Source organism: Diabrotica undecimpunctata, chromosome 7 (assembly GCF_040954645.1).
Source record: "Diabrotica undecimpunctata isolate CICGRU chromosome 7, icDiaUnde3, whole genome shotgun sequence".
NCBI classification, from domain to species: Eukaryota; Metazoa; Arthropoda; class Insecta; order Coleoptera; family Chrysomelidae; genus Diabrotica; species Diabrotica undecimpunctata.
Genome location: NC_092809.1, coordinates 63,194,522 through 63,216,403, shown reverse-complemented (window position 1 = coordinate 63,216,403; position 21,882 = coordinate 63,194,522). Strand labels below are relative to the sequence as shown.

The following is a 21,882-nucleotide window of genomic DNA, read 5'->3' as shown; positions in this document are numbered from 1 at the left end:
TATATATGTATGTATGTATATATATATATATATATATATATATATATATATTAAGGAATACTCGAAGAGTGGTGGGTTTTTCGGTCAAAGTGGAGAAAAAAGACAAAGAAGGTGGCTACTTCATCTATTTATTGAAGACGTTTCGCTTTCTAATCAGAAAGCATCATCAGTTCATCTAAAAAGAACAATATGAAAAACCAAACATCCATAGAAAAGTTATTATAAGTGTGTTACCTCTAAAAGATATGTAGCAGTCAATGATATTAAATATGTAAAGAAGCTAACGACAATGGACATTATAAGATTACATTGTATAAACAATTAATTGGAACTAAATACAGTTTACAAATTAACTCAAACCCATGTGGTAATTGTACATGTATATAAAAAAATATGTAAAAAACTTAAGTAAAAAACATTAATTTGCAGAGAACTAAAAAGATCATAAGATGCACTTCCAACAGTATATTATTAGTTAAATTTAATTTTAACTTTAGATAACATTAATAAATTGATTAAGATCGCATTATAGTGATATTAAAAAAAATACGAGTATAATAATGAGGTTACCACTCTTAAGCTTCTTAGTTGCTGCCGGTTAAATGAGAGCAACAAATAGAAACCACGCCAACCAACGAGAAAAGACAGTGGCCTTGAGGTCAAAATATGATGATAAGTTGAATGAATCTAAGTTAAATAAAGTAAGAAAATATTTTATTTTATTTTTATTTGAAAATATTTAATATGAAAATATGATAGAACATACACCTTGGGGGACAATTTTAAAGTAAACAACATATTAAGCCTAATTCTGCAATATTAATGCATGATAAATTTGGCTCAAGTTACTAATGTCCGTTCTCTTATTAAGAGTGTTAGGGTGTTTAAGTATTGAACACATTTCAAAAAACTACCTTTTAATGAGATTGCGTTCATTGCCAAGAATCTTAACTTCATTACAGTCCACTTTGTGTTTAGTGTTAATAGCATGCTGGGAAGAGCACAAGTATGCTTAGATAAGTTGATATCACTGCGGTGACAACCCTTGCTCTAAATTCACTAATAAAATAAATAAATTCATTACTCACTTAAAAAACTTAACGATCATAGATCAACCACTTGCAAAATATATACATAATTATGATGGATATGCTCCCAGATTTTATTGTCTACCGAAAATACATAAGCCCACATTGACCATGAGGCCGATTTGTTTCGTCCATCAATTCACATATTAATACTAATATTTTAACATTTTTAACTGACATATTATCAAAATCTTATAATGATAATAACAAGTTTAATATTGTTGATTCTTTTCACTTTAGTGAATTTATTAATAACTTTGAACTTCCACAAGGTTACATTTTAGTGAGTTTTGATGTGGTATCTCTTTTCACTAATTTACCTTTTTCTAGTGTCACTACCTCCTTAAGAAATCATTGGAACTCTATCCAACCTAACTGTCCTGTATCCTGGGCTGTATTTGCAGAACTGTTGCAATTAGTATTTGACACTAATTTTTTGGTCTTTGATGACAAATATTATCTTCAAATTTTTGGGACACCTATGGGTCCCTCAATCTCTTCCATCCTAGTTAATTTTGTATTGGATGATTTAGTATCTGACCGTTTGGGTCTTTTAGATTTCCGAATCCCTTTTATTAAGCGGTATGTTGATGACTTATTGTTAGCCTTACCCCCAGACAAGATACAGGCCACCTTGTGTTTGTTCAATGAGTTTGACCCTCCCTTACAGTTCACTGTTGAACTTGAGAACCCCACCACAAATAGTATTCCCTTCTTAGACATGCGTGTCATTAGAATGGGAGATAACACCTTAACCACAAGTTGGTATAGGAAACCAATGGCCTCTAATAGTTTTCTCAACTACCATTCTTGTCATCTTTTCAAATATAAATTAAACCTAATTAAAGCTTTAAGCTGTAGACTAAATAGACTCACACATCCGGTTAATCGAAGGGAATTCCTTTAATTACTTAGAAATATTTTAATTGAGAATTCCTATCCATCCTCCCTCATTAATAAATACCTTTATTTACAAAGCTATGGTTCCTCTTTAAATGATATAGCCAATGGTGACCAACTTAGAATAATATCAAATAATTCCATTAACAACACTGTTCTGCCTAATACTGTACTTGGGACTCCAACCACCCATTACTCATCTCTACCTTATTTTCCTCAAGTTACTGAAAAACTTATTAAACTGTACAAACAGAATAACGTACCTGTTAAAATTGCTGTTAAGAAGCTAAGACTGTCAGAAATTTGTTTTCTAAAAGAAAAACACCCTTGTCTCTTCTGGAACAAATAAATGTCATCTATCATATACCTTGTGCTAAGTGTGACTCATGCTACATCGGGCAGACAGGGAGATCATTGAGAGGGCGTCTTACGACACACACCGCAGTGATATCAATTTATCTAAGCATACTTGTGCTATTACCAGCATGCTATTAACACTAAACACAAAGTGGACTTTAATGAAGTTGAGATTCTTGGCAATAAACGCAATCTCGTTAAAAGGCAGTTTTTGGAAATGTGTTCAATACTTAAACACCCTAACGCTCTTAATAAGAGAACGGACCTTAGTAACTTGAGCCAAATTTATCATGCATTAATATTGCAGAATTAGGCTTAATATGTTGTTTTATGTCCCCCAAGGTGTATGTTCTATCAGTTTCATATTAAATATTTTCAAATTAAAATAAAATAAAATATTTTCCTACTTTATTTAACTTAGATTCATTCAACTTACCTTTTATTGATTATTTTGTCAATGTTACATTTACCTATGTGAAATAATTGTTTATGATCAAATAGTTTAATAAAATTTTGTAATTAAAATTGATTCATAGAATCTTCATTAGTCTCAGTTCCAAATGTTATGAACCTTGGACTATTGGAAGTTAAATCAATCTTCACCTGTTGGCTGGCTATTCAGCCACAACGTAGACTATTTAAATACGCCTTGCTGTTATGTCATATTTTGACCTTAAGGCCACTGTCTTTTTTCGTTGGTTGGCGTGGTTTCTATTTGTTGCTCTCATTTAACCAGCATCAACTAAGAAGCTTAAGAGTGGTAACCTTATTATATTTTTTTTAAATCACTATAATTCAATCTTAATCAATTTAATAATGTTACTTAAAGTTAAAATTTAATTTAACTAATAATATACTGTTGAAAGTGCATCTTATGATCTTTTTATTTCTCTGCAAATTAATGTTTTTTAACATATTTTTTTATATACATGTACAATTACCACATGGTCTTTTGATGTGCTAAGTTTGAGTTAATTTGTAAACTGTATTTAGTTCCAATTAATTGTTTATACAATGTAATCTTATAATCTTCGAGTATTCCTTAATTTATATTGGATTGACGGTCGTACTCCTTTTCTCGAATATATATTCTATATATATATATATATATATATATATATATATATATATATATATATATATATATATATTTATATATATATATATACAGATTCGGCAAATTTTCAACTACCGTATACGTTATTCAGTATGTGGAACAAAGATAACACTTAATTGTTTGAATAGAAGTGAGAGGCAGTCACCATCTCGATGGAATAGGTATGACTTTTAAACAGTGTTGCTATTATTTCTGTTACATCTGTCCTTCTAAAATTTTAGTCCGATACATGAGTCTAAAATAATATTTAAATCCACTACAGTTCATTGTAGAATAAAAATTAATATTGTCCCAAAAAAATTCAAATAAAGTAGCCACGTAATTGTTATTTTCTAATCGATTTTATCAATTACTTTATTAGTTAACAAAGAACAGTGATTTAAGTAATTTATGTGTGGCAACAAAGCATTATTCCCCTGAAGAGTTTAAAATTTTAAGCAACGCCTTCTTTTATAGTGCGAAGCGGCATAAAAATACACCGATGACCGACAGTAATTATCGGACATTGAAGGGGGGGGGTTCTTTGCATAAAATTATTTCGTCGCCAACTTTCCGTCGGAAAATCTTTAAGAAAAACTCAAACACTTATAGGTATTTGAGTTTTAAATGTAATTTTTGTAGATTTTTAGCTGTGGTAGCTAGGAAATAAAACAATAATTAACTTAGCAAACATTAACTAAATATAAATATTATTTTTATAAGAAAAAAACCAATCAAAAAAATTATTCTAAATAATTAAAATTAAAGGCATTTTTAAAAAATCTCTAACCAATTAAATGTTCAAACAAACCACCATTTTAAGCTAAACAAAATCCGAATCTATCAATTAAAGCAAGTCTCATTGCTGATTTGGTTGTACTCGACTACAAAGTTGAACAATTTTTTCTTACAATTCTGCTAAATTGGTGGCTCGTTCGAATTCATGCCGATATAATTTTGATTTTAGCATTCCTAAGAAATAAAATACCAAAGGTGCTAAATCTGGTGATCTAGGGGGCCATTTTATTGTTCCTCGTGTAGAAATTATTCGTCCAGGAAATGTTTGTTCCAAATAATTTTTAACTCCGATTGCATTATGTGCTGGGCAACCATCCTGTTGAAACCAAACATCATCGAAGTTGACCGCAAGGTTTCGAACTGCTGGAATAAATCTAGATACTTTCGTCCATTCAGATTTCCCGTACCTAATAAAAAATGGACCAATTATATGATCGTTATAAATGCCAGTCCACACATTTAATTTCTTTGGGAATTGTGTTTTCACAGCAATGCTAAAATGTTTCTTTTCCCTAGACCAATAGCGGACGACAGATGGATTATGACGTTTATGGATTGTGAATGAAGATTCATCGGAAAACATTTTTTAAAAAGGTATTGTTTTTAAAAAGCAGCAATAAATAACTGTATTATTTCTACAATAGAATGGTTTCCATAATACCATTTCACCATTTGAATCTTTTCTTTTTGAAAATTCAGTAGAACCTCGATAGGTCAAACCTCAATAACTTAAAAACCTCTATAACTTCCAAAAATTATATGTTCCCTTCCCATCGAAGCCCAAAACCTCTACAACTTAAAATACACAATCTCGATAACTTAAATAAATAATATCAATATTGGCTTTCAGTAACTTAAAGAAATGTTTTCACAATCTCTATAACATAAAATTGTTTACCAATGACAGCTGAACAGCTTACTGTATCATAAGTTTTGATCACTGTTCTAGAAACATCGATTTAGGTACTGTGTGATACCTTGCTTAAAATGAGTTCAAAAAGAAAATTAACAACGCTAACATATGCTGATAAATTAAAAGCTATAGAAGCAGTGAAAAATGGATTCAAAAGAAAAGAAGTTGCGGCTCTGTTTGGAATACACGAGAGTACATTATCAATCATAATTAAAAAAGAAACCGAACTATTGAAAAAACAAGAATCAGGAGACAAAAATTGCCGAATTCCCTAATTTTGAACAGTGTTTGTTTCCGTGGTTAAAACAGTATCGAAACAAAAACATCAGTATCAGTGGACCCATACTGAAAGAAAAGGCTGTAGAGTTCGCTAATTCACTAAAAATCGATAATTTTAAAGCCAGCAAGGCTGGTTAGAGAATTTCAATAAACGAATGATTTAGCCTTAAAAAAATGTGCGGCGAAAGTACGAGCGTAAGCAAATCAGTCTGCCAAGCATGGAAATCTGACTTGCATAATTTAGTGAATGATTATGATCCCAATGATGTTTTTAATGCTGATGAAACTGGTCTGTTTTTTAAATGTCTTCCCGAAAAAACATTAACATTCAAAAATAAAAAATGTCATGGAGAAAAACACAGCAAGGAACGACTTACGATTCTGCTTTGTGGAAATTCTACGGGCACAGAAAAACTCAAACCTCTAATTATATAGGTAAGTCAAAAAAACCGCGGTGTTTTGCAGGTTTAAAATCACTACCCATGAATTATGAAGCCAATAAAAAAGCATGGATGACAGCAGAACTTTTTAAAAAATGGCTGATTAATATAGATTAGCAAAGGGCAACTTGAAATAGCAAAATTGTTCTGTTCATCGACAACTGAACAGCACACGGGGACATAGCACCATTAAAGGCAATCAAAGTACAATTTCTTCCACCAAACACAACATCACAACTTCAACCTTTGGAACAGGGTATCATTAAAATTTTTAAACATTATACAGAAAAGAAGTTGTTAGAAGAATGATAGCTGATATGGAGCAAAATACGATTTCTTCTATCAATGTTCTTCAAATAATGAGGATGGTGGACAAAACATGGCAAAACGTAACACTCATCACAGTGAAAAACTGCTTTAGAACCTTTGGTTTTTCTTCAGAACCTCAAGAAATCATTTTGAAGAGGAAGATAATAATGATCCTGAATAATGGAATGAAACATGTACTGTATTTAAAGTTATAAAGACGATGAATTTAATGACGACCCACAAACTTCATCTAAGAGCATATCAATCAACGAAGCAAGAGTGCTATAACGACTGTACGATCATTTATAGAGCAGTGTAGAAACATAAAAGATAACGTATTTTCTTCTCTATGTTATTGAAAATCAAATCGATTTAGAATTTATGAATTGTTTAAAACAAAAGAAAATCACAGACTTTTTTTAGTAGACTATACCTTTAATTATCGCTTTAACTTTTTGTAACGAATATAATAAATGAATGTAGTGTATGTAGTAATGTAGTGTATAATAAATTCCTATATTTTAATGAACTTCTGACCTATATTAATCCATCACAACATAGACCCTTGATAAATTAAAACCTCTATAACTTAAAATATTTAGTTTTTCCCTTGGAATTTGACTTATCGAGGTTCTACTGTATACGCTTGGCATGTTAATTATTTGTTTTCAACCTTTTACCACGACAGCTAAAAATCAAAGCAATAGACCTTACCTTATTGACCTTAAACCTGCTGTACAGATAAGGACCGCCTATTCTTTTGAGGGGAAGTCGTAGAGAGGGCAAATGGTTTATACTATTTGTCTGTCTACTAAAGTGCGTTATTTATTTAGCTCACGCTGTTGTCGCATCTCAATTCCTCAATTCAGTATTCTTTGTTAATTAATGAAGTAATGATATAATCGTTTAAAAAATAATACTTACATGATTACTTCATGTAAAGTTTGTTGGGGCAATATTAATTTTCATTCTACAATGAACTGTAGTGGATTTAAACATTATGTTACACTCATGTATCCGACTAATGTTTTAGAAGGAGTTATGTTACAGAAATTTCGCAACACTGTTTAAAAATTAGACTCGCTACTCCAAGTGCGTGGATTGTGTCTCACTCGTATTCAAACAATTAAGTGTTATCTTTGTTCCACATACTGAATAACGTATACGGTAGTTGAAAATTTGCCGAATCGGTATATATATATATGTATATATATATATATATATATATATATATATATATATATATATATATATATATATATATATATATATATATATATACATATATATATGTATATATATATATATATATATATATATATATATATATATATTCTATATATATATATATATATATATATATATATATATATATATATATATATATATATATATCTGCTATTATTCTTTAGTTGTCGAGGTTCTTTATGTAAAGAAGAAAAATAACCACCGAGAAGATAAAAAATATTTTTCGAGAGTGACATACCGTCTTTAAAATATCTTTCAACAAAAATTTTATATCAATTGTAAAATAAAAAATTTTTTATAAAGGATTATAATACGCATCTAAATTTAAAATATACTAGAATTCGTTTGTTCTAAATAGCAATACTCTTAATATTAGGACTATTACCATTTTAAGTATGAACGAATAACACGAGTAAAATTTGATAAAAGTCACAAAGAATTTAATATAACTTGATAAAATGAAATATTTAAATATTTAAAGAAAGTAAAAAATATATTTACCAAAAACGTTTAAGCCAATATATGAAAAAAGAATATGAGAAACATGATATAAATGATGAATGGTAGGATTTAAGAACTTGTGTTGAAAAACATTAGTACCTAGACAAAAAAAGATAAGAAATAGGAAAGGATGACGACAAAGGAATCTATTGGATTTCCTGAGGATTGTGCATTATTGAAAATAATAAATGGGGCTTTCCAAGGAACATCGCGATATACCTTTGTTCTGTATAATTAGAATATTTATTTCTACAGGGTTAATCAAAACTGTTGGTTTATTAATACAATTAACTTAGTTAATAAACTGAAATGAAAATTCTTTTAAAATTAAAATAAATAATAATAAATGTTTAGTAAAATACAATCAAATGAAATATATAATGGGCAGTAAATTCGATAACTTCAGGTGTTATTTGTGCAATTTCTGTTCTGATGAACACCTCTACATTAGTCGGACGACTTTAATACACTTTGATCTTTAAATATCTCCATTAAAAATTCTAACAGAGTCAAATCTGAATACCTTGGTAGCCATTCAGAGATCCCCTTCTACGTTACTTAATTCGTACCTCAACGTCTTATTATCGGGAACCCTCATTACGGTAGAACTAATTCAGCTGTGGCATCTAATAATGCTATAAAAATTTCAGATAATAAGGAGCAGTTAATTTTTCCTCAAAAAAATATGGCCCTATATGAGTATTTATAATGCCGACCCCAACATTCACCTTTTTAGGTTATTGTGTCATATCAATATTGTATCCAATGTGGATTTTCACTTGTTCAGTATGGATGGCGGTTTACGTGCCCACTGAGCATAAAAGCAGCTTCATCTGAAAAAAGTATATTTGTTATGAAACTTTTATCTCTTTTACATCGTTGTATAATGGTTTCGGAGAATTCGATTATTCTATCAAAGTCATATTCTTGAAGCTCCTGAACCAGATGTGCGTCTCCTTTTTTAGCAGTCTAACAACAAGTAATAACAGAGTAAAAACATACACCTACCTTGGTACGAACGTGAATAAAAATTGGGAGGATAAAAATAAAAATAAAATGTGGGATAGAGAAAGTAACATCTGCATTTCAAAAAATGACTAAGCTATTCAAATACCATGATTTATCAGTACCCATAAGAATCAGGTTACTACGATGATTTATCTTTCCTATACTATTGTACGGAATTGAGTCGTGGACTCTCACAGATGCTACCTGCAAGAAAATTGGGGCTTTCGAAATGTGGCTTTATGATCGAATCGTAAAGATATCCTATACCGACCACATTGTTAACCAGGACGTTTTATTAAGAATGAAAAAAGGAAAAGAATTGTTAACTACAATAAAAACAGCTAAAATCGAATACCTCGATCACATCATGAGGAACAGCGAAAGATATGGGTTGCTGCAATTAATTCTGCAAGGAAAAGTAAAAGGAAAACGAGGACCAGGAAGGCGAAAGATTTCCTGGCTGAAAAATTTACGTACATGGTTCAACACAACAACCACAAATCTTTTCAGAGCAGCAGTTTGCAAAATACAGACTGCCATGACGGTCGCCAACATCGGAAACGGATAGGTACTACAAGAAGAAGAATTAAGGTCCATTTTATTTCCGTGTTAATTTCCAAAGTGTGTACTCGGTGAATTAAGTTGCTGATAATTTTTTTAGGTAATAATAAATACTAGTATCCTTATAATTATTTAAAAGAATTTTTAGTTGGGCGGTAGCTTGGTTCAATGCAGTTTTATCCTAAGACGCGCGTGTTCTCTGTCACGTTTTTCTTAATCTTTGCTTTTTGGCAATTTTTTTTTTGATTTTATTAGACAGATGTTGTTGTTTAGTTTCCAACGGTCTAGTTTTGACTGCCAAGCTACCTCTTGTATTATTTTAGTGAATTGTTGAACAGCTTCGTGTATATCGTCGTTACTTTTCAGACGTATTTTTGTACCCAATTTGTTATTAATAATTCCATTAAATAATATTCCATTATAGGAGAGTGTTCGGATGTTAATTCAAAACAAGATTGTTCTTGTAAGTTTTATTCTTGTTAATGTTATTATTAATGTCAACAAAAAAACACGAAGAGTAAAAATTTGAGGTGTATTAGCTGAGAGATTCATAAAATCATTGGCAATAATGACCAGCCACTAATTGACGTCGTACTACAGTAATTAATTAAAGATTAGAATGTAGCATCGATATCAATCAATGAATTTTTTTTTTTCGAAACCGGTATAAAACACAATTTTGTTTATTTCGCAGTGGCGGTCCTTAGTTTAATTTAATTTAGTGAATAAGTATTTATGGTAATTGCATTGTACTTAACTAAGTACATAATTTTGGAAAACACTGTAGAAATAAATATTCGAATGATACATTGTTGCAAAGGCGATTAGGAGATCTTTCAAATCAGGTCTTCCATGACCTTGGTTTGTGTTTAGTTGGGTTCTTGAACAATAACTATTACTTGAGAATAAGTTATCTTTATTACAGCTTCTATATAAGTTTTTATAACTACTGCCCGGTCATGCCCAGATAACACTAACTTATTCCTAACCCTCAATCTCCACCTACATGCCATCTATATAGGCAACCAAAGATACACTAACAGAACATCCCCCCCTTTAAGCCATTTATATAAATTCAACAAAATATTGTTACAGAACACTATAGATAGATATAGATTATACTAAAGATTACAATTATTGTACATAATCCTTGAAGTGAGAAGGTTTTCTTATTTCTCGTTTAGGTCTACCTGAAGGAGGGACTTCAGAAATATGTCGTAACAATTTAGAAGTAGACACAAATTGAGATTCATATGATACTGGTAGTGACTTAGCACCAACAGTTTCAGACATAGTCTTTGGAGAATCATTCAATTTGATTTCAGTTTCTCGATCTTGCTCTACTACGGTCTGGTTTGACAAATTACATTTTGTATCTTGCTTGTGTTCAAAATTACTATAATTATTATGAGTGCCTACGGACTCTGTTGATACTAATTATTTAAGTCGCTTGGTAACAAAGGAAGAAATTACCTTATCTTTCTTCCATATAACAATTCAGCAGGAGAAAACCCACATTCTAGGGGAGTAGTTCCATAAGCTAAAAGAGCTTTATGGATGTCATCATTTTTCTTTATTAAATTTTTGCAACCTTTACGGCAGCCTTAACAAATCCATTGGACTGTGGAAAAATAGGACTGCTAGTTATTAATTTAAAATCATATTCTTGTGAAAATTTTAAAAATTCATTTCGAAATTGTGGGCCATTATCAGATCGCACTAATTCACTTATGCCATATCTAGAAAAAATTTCTTTGACCCTCTCAACTATAACTTGTTCTGTCATTTTTGTAAGTTTAAAGAATTCAAAAAACCTTGAATATTAGTCTGTAATTATTAAGTACCATGTATCATGACATTTATATAGGTCAAGAGCTTTTTGCCATGGTCTATCAGGAAACTTATCAGCAATCATAGGTTTTTTAAGATTAGTTCTATTTTCAATACACTGAGGACAATTTCTAACTAGGTACTCTATCTGTGTAGACAAACCTAACCACCATACTGAAGTTTTAGCACGGTTTCTACATTTACCGATACCAAAATGACCTTCATGAATGAGTTTCAAAACTCGTAGTTGCTGTGCATAAGATATCACAATGCGAGATCCTCTAAGCAGAATATCCTCTGACAATGAAAATTCAAAGCGATATTGGTAAAAAGGTAAAAAGGGATTAATTCTGGATTTAACTTGTTTTTATTTGGCCATCGTTCTGCAGTATACTGTATTATTTGAGATAAAATAATATCTAGCTTTTGCTCATCTTTTATTTGTTCCAGAAAACTAGAGGTAGCTGGTAAAGACTAAAGTATAAATTTTACATGTACCTTTGTTTCTGCCTCTAATTCTTTTGTTTCTGGTTGCTCAGCGCTATCAGAAAAATTCCTTGACAAAGCTTCCGCGATAACTAAATCTTTGCCTGGCAAATAATGAACAATGTAATTAAAACGCATTAAACGTAACCTGAAACGTTGTAGTCTAGGCGTCAGTTCATCAATTGGTTTTGTCTGTAAAATTTGCAACAAAGGACGATGGTCCGTTTGCAATGTAACTGATGGTAAACCAATAACATATTCTGAAAACTTATCCATAGCCCATGTTAAAGCTAGTGCTTCTCTCTCAATCTGAACATACCTTTTCTCAGTATTTGTTAATAATCTTGATGCATATTCCACAACCTCAAATTTTCCATCAGAAATTTGCATTAAACATGCTCTTAAGCCATAAGAAGATACATCAGCTTGAACCAAAATTTGTTTGGTAAGGTCAAAATAGGCCAAAGTAGGACACTTAGATAGTAGCAGTTTCGATTTTTGGAATGCTTCCTTTTGTGATATGCCCCAATTAAAGTTAACATTTTTCTTCAGTAAAGCTGTCAGTGATTCTAATAAATTAGAACGATTACGGATAAACCTAGACGAAAAATTGTTTTTGTGTCCAGCATACCTACTACTATACGGTCTCGGATCAATTCCTCCTTCAACTGCCCATAATTACAATTTTCAGCTAAGGTATGTTGGCTAATGATGAATAGGTCAATGCTCTAACCTGGTTTTTGGATTGTAGAATTTAATTTGAACATTTCGTATATAATATTACGTGTGGGGATAAAATATTTGTCAAAAGCATTTAGAATTTCGTCGTAAGTATCTGGAAGTTACTGAAATTGTAATAAAATATATTCAGATTCTTCTCCCATAAGATAGAGTAGGATATCAATTTTTTTAAAAAATCCACAAGGAAAATAAATTCCTGTAGCTGGCTGTATACCACGTATAACAAAAGAGGTTAGTCTTTGTATGTGGGTATATTTTATTTTATAAAAACCCTTAAAAGGGCAACATTACAAGCACGAACGTTTTCGGAACAACTGTTCCATCATCAGGTTAAAATACAGGTTACCATGCCTGAGCCACCAAAATATTTGGGTAAAAACCCTTTAAAATGAAATGTGTTACCAAAGATTGTACATGATGTTGATAGTATTATATGATGTTTAATATTTTAATTAGATTTTACTTCAGGTAACATACACCCATGCTTAAGTGAGTTCCAGTGTCCGGAGAGTAAACCTCTGGAACTCACTTAAGCATGGGTGTATGTTACCTGAAGTAAAATCTAATTAAAATATTAAACATCATATAATACTATCAACATCATGTACAATCTTTGGTAACACATTTCATTTTAAAGGGTTTTTACCCAAATATTTTGGTGGCTCAGGCATGGTAACCTGTATTTTAACCTGATGATGGAACAGTTGTTCCGAAAACGTTCGTGCTTGTAATGTTGCCCTTTTAAGGGTTTTTATAAAATAAAATATACCCACATACAAAGACTAACCTCTTTTATCTATTTTTTGTTATTCTGTCTTTTGGAGCTGTCCGGATACTGACATAAATCGTTCTAACCGTTTCCTTCATGTTGGCCATAATGGTGGGGCCAAAATATTGAATTTATCAGGAGGGTTAACATTCAATAGTGCTGAACTTACTATAACTTGAGTATTTGTATCAGGAGCAGTATTAGCAGACATTTTCAGTTTTACTTTATGTTGGGTATGATTTCAACCACAATGCAGTAATATTTTCTTGCCTTAACCTTGCTTTGCCAATCTTAGCATGTGTTTATGGTTAGTATAAAGTTATACTTAAACTATACGTACTGCACTCAACACCGCTGCCACCATGTTTAGTTAGGTTCTTGAATAATAACTATTACTTGAGATTAAGTTATCTTTATTCCAGCTTCTATATAAGTTTTTATAACTACTTTTAATTAATAATCAATTTTTCAATCAATCATTCTATTATTAATCTATTATTTAAATTAAACTTCGACTAAAAAGTTCTGTATATACAATAAGTGGTAGTTTAGTGACGTATTGTTTAATAAAAATGCAAATGGTTTTAGTTTATTATTAGTGCTTTTAAAAAGCAAACGTTTTCATAGCGTAGATAAATATGAGTATAATGGTGTCGATGTTTTTAATTTGTTGATGCACAATGAAATATAACTAAAAATTTAATTTGGTTTGTCACTAGTAAATACCCTATTGTTTGTGTTTGTTAAAAATATAACAAATGCCTGAAAAATTGATTTTGTTTTTATAAACCAACAATGGAAACTATGTATCGGAGTGTTTTTCTTAACATGATATAAATTGTTACCAATTATATTAAAACTATTGGAAAACAAAGCCCTAAAAGCTACATAAAATAAATAAACATATTATAATTTTATAGATAAGGCCTAGAGGTAAATGCGATCAAGATCATCTTCGTTGAGTTTTTCAAGTTACTTAAGTTTTAAGAGATGTTAACATCTAAGAATTCTTATGCTTAATTATTAATACTTAAACATTGGTTACAGAGACTCTTCATAAGGCCATTAAAAGAGCTTCTAGTGTTTTCAATTCGAGGTTTTATTTCATAATATTTGTAAAATGTTTCCGCAATATTATCTATTATTCTTTGCAGCCTACTCCGTACTATCCGCCAGCAATACAATGTCGTCTTCATTTCTAATATTGTTTATCAGTTGGCCATTTACTGTAACACTATCTTCTGATTCATCCAGGAAAAGAAGATTTATCTTCTTTAAATATATTTTTATAGTATATGTTACACAGTGCTGGTGACAATAAGCATCCCTGTCGAACATATTTTCCAACTATGAAGATCTTAGACAGTTTCTGTTGAGTTGAATCGGAATCGGATTATACAAGGTATAGTGACCAACTATTCATAAAAACATATAAAGAAAATATTCTTCTTATAGTGCCGTGAACCTATAGTGGATTGGCGAATTATCTAAAGGCCAGACGTCTATCTTTTGCGACATGCAAAAGCTCGCCAGTGTTATTTATGCATGTACAGTTTTTTATATTTCGTAGCCACATTTGTTTGCGACCTACTCCCTCTTGCCCACAATCTTTCCTTGAATAATTAGTTGAGAGATTGCGTATTTTTTTCCTCTCAGGATATGACCCAGGTATCAAATTTTTCGTACCTTGATCAAGTTGATTAATTCTCTCTTAGTATTTTCCCTTCTTTAGACTTCCTCATTTCTCAGTCTATATGTCCATGGTATGCTGAACATTCTTCGCAAGATCCACATTTCGACGGTTTCCAACTTGTTAATGGAAAACATTTTTAGTCCATGTCTCCATGTCGCATAAGAATATGGACCATACCTAGTATTTCACTATCCTGTAGTGGAGATTAAAGAAGAGATTGTGGTTACATAGTAGCACTTTAAACTTAATAAAAGCTTGTCTTACTTGCTCGGTACGGCATTTTTTTTTCTTGTTGAGGACCCATTGGTCATTAACTATCATTCCCAAGAATTTGAATGTTTTTACTTGCTCGATTGGAGCGTTATCTACTTGCAGATGTACTCTTAAAAGTGCATTTTTTTCTTATTACCATGCATTTAGTTTTTCTAACATTGATCTTTAAACTATACATTTTTCCTATGGTATTTATTTTATTTAGCATCAACTGCCTATCATGGTCATTGTCTGTGATTATAGCGATGTCGTTGGCGTACCAAATGTTATTTATCAGGTACCGGTTGACCTGTTTACCACACTTAGAGCACAAGTACCTCTTTAAAAACACATGTGGAAACATTTTCCACATCAACAAGTTTTCGTTGATGCGCTTAGTAAAAAAAAATAAGCAAAGGATATTAAAAGAATTGATACAAAAAAATTAAATATATATGGACGCAGAACAAAAGAGGACTCATAGCCATAATTCACTGTATCGTAATCAGACAAAATTTTCGATTAAAAATACGCATACGCAACTAATCTTTTTAACTTAAAAAATAGTATAATCAGATGAAGACATAAAAAATATATATAACTAAAGAAATAAATATAATCCTGGCAACCTAACGCATGAAGACAGTGTAGCAATCCGTATATATGAAATAAAACAAAGAAAATCACTTTTGGCAATTTGCACATTCATCGTTAGTCATCATGGAAATTATAGAATATATAAAAATAAGAGTAAACTATGTTTAGCATATTCAAACAACTGATTGTTTTAAAATTTATTTATCATTTGTATTTGGCAGAATACTAATAATTATTATACATTCAATTAAAAACTTTCAAACAACTGTTTTAGTTTGGTTAACAGGTTTGTATGTTGACGAAAACATATATTTAATGTACATGAAACTAAAAATGTAATTGTCAATTAAATATGTATTAATAATATCAAAAATATAGAACATACAAATTAACATGTATCCCAAAGGACGAAAAACCATTTGTATATTGAGATTTCCTGAAATAAATGAATTTTGTAAATGGGATGAATGGGATGAACTAAGTGCAACTCGCTAAAAACACGACTAATCATTAAAAGGAAAACTTCACACAAATATTCAGATGAATTTAAAAATGATAATGTTGAGGAAATTACAAACTAATTTTTAGTAGCAACAAAAATTTAAACAAAAAGGGTAAATATCTGAAGCTTAATTGGGGAAGTAACTAGATCTATATAAAAATAAGTGCTTGACACTAATAATAAAAAAATATTCTTTTATTATTCAAATCTTGAATATGTTATGAAAAAAAAAATAAGAATAAGACTTGCTCACAAATTAATTTATTCTATCACCAACGACCGGTTTCGCACACTATAATTTGATTTGTTTTATGCATAGCAAATGATAGTTTTGCGAAACCGGTCGTTGGTGGTAGAATAAACTGATTGTCTTATTATAAGTCTTATTCTTAGTTCTTTTTACCTAAATATTCTTTTGTTCAAAGGAAAAAAACCTTAAAAAAGTATATAAATATGGAAAAGTCTGGTCAAGATTTAAAATGCTACAAGAGCAGACTATTTTATGAAATGTTAAACAAAACAAATAAAAATAAGATAAAAATGAAAAATAAGAATGAAAAGTAAGAATCGTTTAATGCGAAATAATTAATATGGTGAATAAAGTAGCAGAAAAACATTTTGGGAATAAAAGGATCAATTATTGGCTTTTTTAGAAGGTAAATAAGTTAGAGAGTGTATATAAGAAAGAGAAAAGAATGAAGATATCTGTCCATATTTAAATGTAGATATTAAATTTTTAATATCGCAGAAAAATATTTGAAACCTAATAGTTGGAGTAAATGTACAGATCAAATATTTTAAGACGATATTCAAATAGTATATTAAAGTATAAGTAGATATTAAGTGGAAATTAAGATTAATTTAGCAAGCAATTAGATGTTAGTAGATAAAAATATTTCAGTGTCAACCACTAGATGACTATTTTGACAAGCACTGGTGATAACAATTATTTTTAATGTCAACTACAGGGACATTTGTAGCCCCAAAATTTTGATAATTTTTCTGACTAATTTTCATATTTTCATTAACTTTCATCAAAATTCATAATTATTAACACATTATTTTATAAGCATCATATTAGCTATGTCCTATTAAGGTTTTTGTTTTATCTGACAATTTTTTTGAGTTTTATGGATCTTGATCTTTCAAACCTAATGATGTTTTTACCATAGTTTTATCATCCATTGTGTTCATTATACACTTCTCCAAGAAATTGACGCACCACTTTGAAATATTAAAATATTTTATTAGTGTTAACAAAAATTTCCATTGTAAAGTTATATTTTGCAAGCCCCTTGTATATGCTATTCGTACACTCTATATTTATTGACTGTGTCTTATCGCTATAGTTTTTTTTTGCAACAAAACAAAAAGAAGCAAAAAATTTACTAATTCTATAAATATACTAATTTCCAAGTGTTCACGAATTTTATTCGGCTACTGTTTAATTGTTGATTATTGTGTTGTGTTTATTATGGAGCGTCAATCACGTAAGTTAACCCGAGATGAATGTGCCCAAGCAGTGTTACTGTCGGAAGAAAGTTGGAGTTACCGAAGAATTGGTCGTCAGTTTAATGTGTCCCACACATCTGTCTCACGGGTGTTGAAAGATTCCTCGAAACAGGGGATCATACTCACAGACCAGGGCAAGGACGAAACCGGGTAACTACCCCTATTCAAGATCGATTTTTAAGAATTTCTGCTCTTCGACAACGTTTTGTAACACATCTTAGTCTACAAATTTAGCTTCGAGACGTGCATGCTATACAAATTAGTACTGAAACTGTTTGCCAGCGACTTAGGGAAAACACCAAGGATTGCCGCCCGAGGTCCTCTATTAACTGCAGAGCATCGAAGGGGGACTACATTTTGCCAGAGAAAACGTTAATTGGTTAGAGGCTGACTGGGAACGAGTGCTATTTACTGATGAATCCCGATTTTGTTTGTACAATAACGACAGACGTGTTCGTGTCTTGCCACGAACCCAATGAACGATATGCTCAGTGTAACTTCTCACACACTACATTTTTTGGTGGAGGATCCGTTATGGTGTGTGGTGATATTTCTTTGACCGCACGTACGGACCTAGTGGTCATACAAAATGGAACTGTTACAGCTGAAAGGTAAATATTGGAGATCCTGGAGCAACATGTAGTACCATTCTTAATGCAAGATAATGCCAGACCTCACGCTGCAGAGATCGTCAGAAATTATCTAGAAGAGATAGAAATTAACACTATGGAATGGCCAGCACATAGTCTGGATTTAAATCCGATTGAAAATCTCTGGGATATCCTTGGTAGGCGATTAAGAGCCACACTGATCCAACCAAACAACTTACTTGTTTAATATTATTCATTTATTGTTTTAATTTCTTTTAGTTTCTTTTGTTTATTGTTTTTTTTTCGTTTTAGGCTTACAAAATTTATGCACATGTCGCAATGCTACGTACAAAGTAATATTAGTAGATTTTACATGCTGATATTACGATGATATAAAAAACTTCATAAATTGTGATAAAAATGATTAATTTCCTACTACTCCTTCCCTTTTACTGTACAATCCCGATAAAAATTTTTTAATATTATTCAAACCTCACCTAAGCCTCTATGTTTCCTGCAGCGGATCAGTAGACTAAATTATATTAACAATGTCAGGTAAAAAAATGCAATATTTTGCGAAATTTCGTCTACAAGTAAAGAAGGATTTTCATCGATTTTACAGAAAATTATTTGGTTAAACACATTTAAAGTTTTAAAATGACAATTTTTAAATGTTGATTCACTAATTTCTTGCTTAGAAAATCATACAAAAACTTAATAATTATTTATGTTTAATAAATTTGAATACCTGTTTAAACAATTTTTGACCAAAAAAATTTTTAACGATATTGTTAGAACGATTTTTATTGGAAAACATAAGAATAGATCATTTACAATAAATTGTTGTAAATATTTGATAAAATTAAAATTGTTCATAATACTTAAATACGATATTATTTACCGACAACTATAAATATTTATTAAATTACATGTTTGTCATATTTAACTTATTGTTAATTTAACTGTAAATAACCTATTTATGTTTTATCAACAAAAATCGTTCTAACAATATCGTAAAAACTTGTTTCCAAAAATAGTTTAAACAATTTACAAGGTTAATTTAATATTAAATTTATTAACAAACGGCATATTCGTAATGTACGTAAAGAGTACATCCAAATTATAAAAAAAAAACGTCAAAGATTTTTGATATCAGTGATTTGAAAAAGAGACTAACTAGTTCCAGATAATCGTAGGAAAACTTTTTTAAAAACCTACCAGCTTTTCAAATGTGAAAAAGAATTTTTCTCCAGAAAATAACAAACTGTTTATAAGCAATAAATTGCAATGTTTTTGCAATCAAGTTTTGCAATGTAGCATTTTACTGTACAATCCCGATAAATTTTTTTTAATATTATTCAAACCTCACCTAAACCTCTATGTTTCCTGCAGTGGATGCGGTAGACTAAATTATATTAACAATGTCAGGTAAAAAAATGCAATATTTTACGAAATTTAGTTTACAAGTAAAGAATAAAGGATTTTGATCGAATTTAGAGAAAATTATTTGGTTAAACACAATTAAAGCTTTAAAATGACTATTTTTGAATGTTGATTAACTAATTTCTTGCTTAGAAGACCATATAAAAACTTAACAATTATGTATGTTTAATAAATTTGAGTACCAGTTTAAACAATTTTCGAAGAAAAAAAGATTTAACGATATTGTTAGAACGATTTTTATTGGAAAACATAAGAATAAATCACTTTCAATAAATTGTTGTAAATATTTGATAAAATTAAAATTGTTCATAATACTTAAATACGATATTATTTACCGACAACTATAAATATTTATTAAATTACATGTTTGCCATATTTAACTTATTGTTAATTTAACTGTAAATAATCTATTTATGTTTTATCAACAAAAATCGTTCTAACAATATCGTAAAAACTTGTTTCCAAAACTTGTTTAAACAATTTACAAGGTTAATTTATTATTAAATTTATTAACAAACGGCATATTCGTAATGTACGTAAAGAGTACATACAAATTATAAAAAAAACGTCAAAGATTTTTGATATCAGTGATTTGAAAAAGAGACTAACTAGTTCCAGATAATCGTAGGAAAACTTTTTTAAAAACCTACCAGCTTTTCAAATGTGAAAAAGAATTTTTCTTCAGAACATAACAAACTGTTTATAAGCAATAAATTGCAATGTTTTTGCAATCAAGTTTTGCAATGTAGCTAACTTTTTTTAAGTTCTTTTGATGTAATAACTCTCCCTTCTGTTTATATTAGGCATAGACACATTGTAAGTTCACCTTTTTCTGACTTATTTTGTTGCAAAAAAAGCTGTTTGGGATAAACAATGTGAATACCTTTTCAAATAATTGTTGAATCTCTCTAAATTTTTAACCACGTTTTTACCACTATATGACCTAAGTTTTCACGCGATATCAAGGTTCTAGGTTCATTTTTACCACAGTTATTTACATGTATTGAAAATCTTGCAGTGCTTAAGAAACCCTTAAAATTTCAACTTAATCGGTGAGTTTAAAAATTAGTTAAATTAATTATGCCAGAGGTAATATTTTGTAATAATATAAGACATAAAATAATAAAGATACAATAATTAAAAGGGTACCTTACGAAAGGTAAAACCTTTTCCTTTCAAAAAACAACAAAAAAAGTTAAATAAAAATCATTTTTTTAACCAAGAATTGTTTTGCAACATTACTGTTATTTTTAACTTATCAACAATTAAAATATCTTTTAAACAGGTACTCTTAGACAATATATTTTGAGATATTCGAAAAGCTGATAATTTTTCTACAAATTTGAAAGAAATAACAAATTACGATTTTCATGCTTTTAGAGCAACAAGTTGATTAAAAAAATGTTAGAATACTTAATTTTGAAGGTTTTCCTATTTCGGAATAAATAAATGTTTATATTTATGTATAGACAGATACTTTTTATTGGCAAGCAAAAATTTTTAAAAATAACATTTTTCGCACTAAATTGTTAATAATTTAAAACCACTCCAAAATTTTTGTAGAAGCTCTAAAGATTTGATTATTATAGTTTATATTATGGGAAAACTCGTCAAATACCTAGCTATTAAAAAATAATTATTTCTCTGGAATATATTTATTTGCAAAAAGAAACGTTCTGTGATTTTTTTATCAGTAACGACCGAAATTGCAGAAAATGAGCAATTGTTAAATTTGCACACATTTGCACTTTGACCGGGATTACTCCCCACAAAAATATAGAATATAAAAACGGGATTAAAATAAGTTTAACATATTCAAACAACTGTTTGTTTTATAGTTTGCTTAAAGCTTTGTATTTCGGCGAAAATAAATAAATAATATACATTCAATGAAAAATGTAATTGTAGATTAAACATTAATATATTACACATTAATACCAAAAACATAGAACAAACAAATTAACCGGTA

General features: G+C 29.9%; 1 protein-coding gene across 8 annotated transcripts in view; it reads right to left on the bottom strand.

The window, feature by feature from the left end:
• Dh31 (diuretic hormone class 2) overlaps window positions 1–21,882 on the bottom strand; it is a 710,452-nt gene that overhangs the window by 685,379 nt on the left and 3,191 nt on the right. The window lies entirely within an intron of this gene.